Here is a 3,396-nt window from a genome sequence, read left to right as displayed (position 1 = left end):
CATCTTTCATTTTGAACAACATTGCCCCATGGTGAATTTTAGTAATGAGTTCATATTTAAAAATAAGGTCATTTCAAAGCAAACTGGCTACTTTCTACCTCTGGGTTTGGAAGCCTGCTAAAAGATAAGCTTCACTTTAGGGTGCAAAGCTAGCTGCTATTTTGGAGAAAACAGAATAGACTATGGAGATTTTTTTAAGGGGTAGCACTGTTATATAGATGAAATTTTGGTTAACTGTGTGCCATTCAAGTTTTGATATTATTGGGATTATGGGGCAGTGACTATCCTCGAAGAAAATTCATGTAACTTGCTTCATTAACCCATGTGGTGAAATGCCTGCAGAAGTCAGAAAAGGACATGGAAGCTCCTGGAACTGGAGTTATGGACGGTTGTTAGCCGCCATGTGGGTGCTGGGAATTGTACCTGGGTCCTCTGCAAGAGCAGCCAGTGTTCTTAACCACTGAGCCATCTCTCCAGCCCTCTCCTATTATTTTAAATGTTAACTGTTGAATTATTTATTTTTATTTTATGTGCACAAGTATTTTGCCTGCATGTATGTAAGTACACCCATGTCGTGCAATGGTCAGAAGAGGTTGTCAGCTCTCCTGGAACTGGAGTTATGCATGGTTGTTAGCCACCATGTGGGTGCTGGGAATAGAACCTGGGTCCTCTGCAAGAGCAGTCAGTGCTCTTAACCACTGAGCCATCCCTCCAGCCCCAGGAAATGAATTCTTTTTAAAAAAAATTTATTATTTTTATTTTATTATGTGTATACATGTATTGTCTGCATGTGTGTAACTGCACCCATGTCTTGCCATGCCCTTGGAGGTCAGAAGAGAGCATCAGATCCCCTGGAACTGGAATTACAGACAGTTGTTAGCTGCCATGTAGGTGCTGGGATTCAAACCCAGGTCCTCTGCAAGAGGTGTCAGTGCTCTTAACCACTGAGCCATCTCTCCAGCCCCAGGAAGCGAATTATTAATTGAGGGCGATGCCACTGTCTGGGACTCATGGAGGTGAAGGCTATACAACACTGTGCATGCGCTAAATGCCACCCAAATCCACCCAAAGCGGGCAAGTCATTGTTCTATGGATGTTTCCACAATACAGGCAAAAAGGTCAATAGAAACAACCCAGAAATGAAGTAACAGCGGTCAAATCAGTGAGTTCACTCAAGGAAACCAGTAGGTCTAGCAGAACACATGCATCGTTCATAGAGCCAAGGGCTGGCATTATGTTAACGATCTGTGTTTAAGTGGAGGTGAAACACTTACCTAACGCGGTCTTATATTCCTTCCATTTCTCTGAAAGAGAAATTTGAAAAAATCTTAGTCAATTTGGAAAAACAAACACAAATTTTCTTACAGATCAAGTAGAAACAAATTGTACAGGGGAAGCGGAGTTCCAGACAGGCTGCTACGCCAGGCCAGAGGTCTGATTCGCTGCCCACACTGTGTGGACTCAGTGCTCTTGCTGTGCCAGCCTGGTGTGCTACAGTGAGGCCCTTTTCGTAGGCCAGATTTAGAACTTGCTGTCTTCCTTTTTAATTTTCTTTGAAAAAAAAAGAGTAACATTGATTCCACACAAAGACCGAAATAATTTACAAATAAAATCATGGAGGATCAAATATTAGTTTTCTTAGGGGGAAAAACCCTATTTTGATACACTACAAGGAACATTATTGTCATGTAATACAGGACAGGTTTTACTCTAGTTGTAAAAAAAATTGGATGCCAGCACCAGCTAGATTTCTCCTTGTTTGTTCTACAGCTCGGGTATGAAGTGTCTTCAGCAGTAGGGTCTTATCATCAAGTTCTGTTGGTAACCAAGAGCAGGGACAATGGCCAGTATTGTTTGAGGGTCTACGGGATCCCTGGGCAACAGCTTCAAGAGAGGAAGCCCATTCCTGGCATTGGGCTACTTTTTGCTAGCCTATGGTGTCCAATAGTTATAGGATAGCTCCTTTTAATCTCTCTTTTCTTCCTACTTTTTACCAATTTTATTCTAATGTTTGACAAGTAATACTTCATGCTTAGCTTTATAAAATTTATTTTAATTGGATTTTTGCAATTTTCATACAATACAGTTTGATGGTATTTAGATCCCCTGCCCTCTCCATACCTCCCCCAACTGCCCCTCCCAATTTAATGTGCCCTCACATATGTATATATGTTACATATAATATATATATATGCACACATGGCCTATAGAGTCTGATTTGTGACCCTAAATGTCCTTCAGTATAGGGCCATCTACTGGGCCACCAAGAGTCTAATCCCTGTAAGACACTGTCTTTCCACCTCCCAGCAGCCATCAATTGTCAAAAGTTGCTTAGACTGAGTTGGAATTTCTTACCCACATCCCCATGCCTATGCTGGGATTTTGCCTGGTTTGATTTTGCATAGGACTCATGCATAGGACTATCATCATTGCTGAGTTCATATGAATAACTGACCAGCTGTCTGGAAGACCCTGTGGTCATCTATCCCTTCTGGCTCTTACAATCTTACTGTCTCTTCCACAATGATCCCCGAGCCTTGGGAGGCAGAGGTTTGAAGCAGGAGTCCTCTTCAGGGACTCTTGTTCTTTTTGTATTGTACATGGATACACTTTAAGTAGCTTCTATAGTGGTAGGTTTCCACATGACCTTTTCTAAAGGCCTTTAGTGTTATCCCCCCTCCCTCCTCTGCCCCGCCCTTCCATTCCCCACCCCCTTTAACTCTGTTTCCTCCATTATTCCTCTTTCCCCCTTTATCACTGCATTCTAACTCCCTTCCCACAGAGCCTCCTCCCGTGGTCATTTGCTAGTTTCCTGACCTCTATGGATTTTCTATTCGAAGCACCCGTATCTAAGGATCCAGAGCCAGCATTCACTTATGAGAGAGAACGTGTGACATTTGTCTTTCTGGGTCTGAGTTACTTCACCCAGGATGATTGATCCAAAGCTTCACCTCTCACTTGCTAGCTTTCCTGGTGCTGGAAGGTGCTGTGCTTGCTACTGGAAGAGAATTTAATTCTCAACCTTGCCCAGCTGTGAACCCTGTGAGCTACAACAACTGGCCTGGCAAGGTGCATCCACCGGTGCAATAGTGGCATGAATATTATAGATGTAACCAAGCACTTTCTGATTGGCTTTAAGGTCCACCTCACAAGATAGAACCCATACCTGACATTGATATCAGGCCTAGAGACCTGTGGCTAGACAGGTCACAGGTGGTAGGGGACAACCTAATATCATTATTCTGTTAAATAGACATGGTATTAAACTGATACCTAATGACTTACTGTTACACTTGTAGATTAATGAATCTCTCAGCTCTCACCAGAGAAGCTTCCTTCTGCAACAGATGGTGATGAACACAGAGACCCCAACGGGCCACAAGAATAAGAGGCTGC

The sequence above is a fragment of the Nannospalax galili genome, unplaced genomic scaffold, assembly GCF_000622305.1.
Source record: "Nannospalax galili isolate Female #2095 unplaced genomic scaffold, S.galili_v1.0 scaffold948, whole genome shotgun sequence".
Lineage (NCBI taxonomy): Eukaryota > Metazoa > Chordata > Mammalia > Rodentia > Spalacidae > Nannospalax > Nannospalax galili.
The sequence above is the reverse complement of the archived record's forward strand: the minus strand, read 5'-3'. Positions refer to the sequence as shown.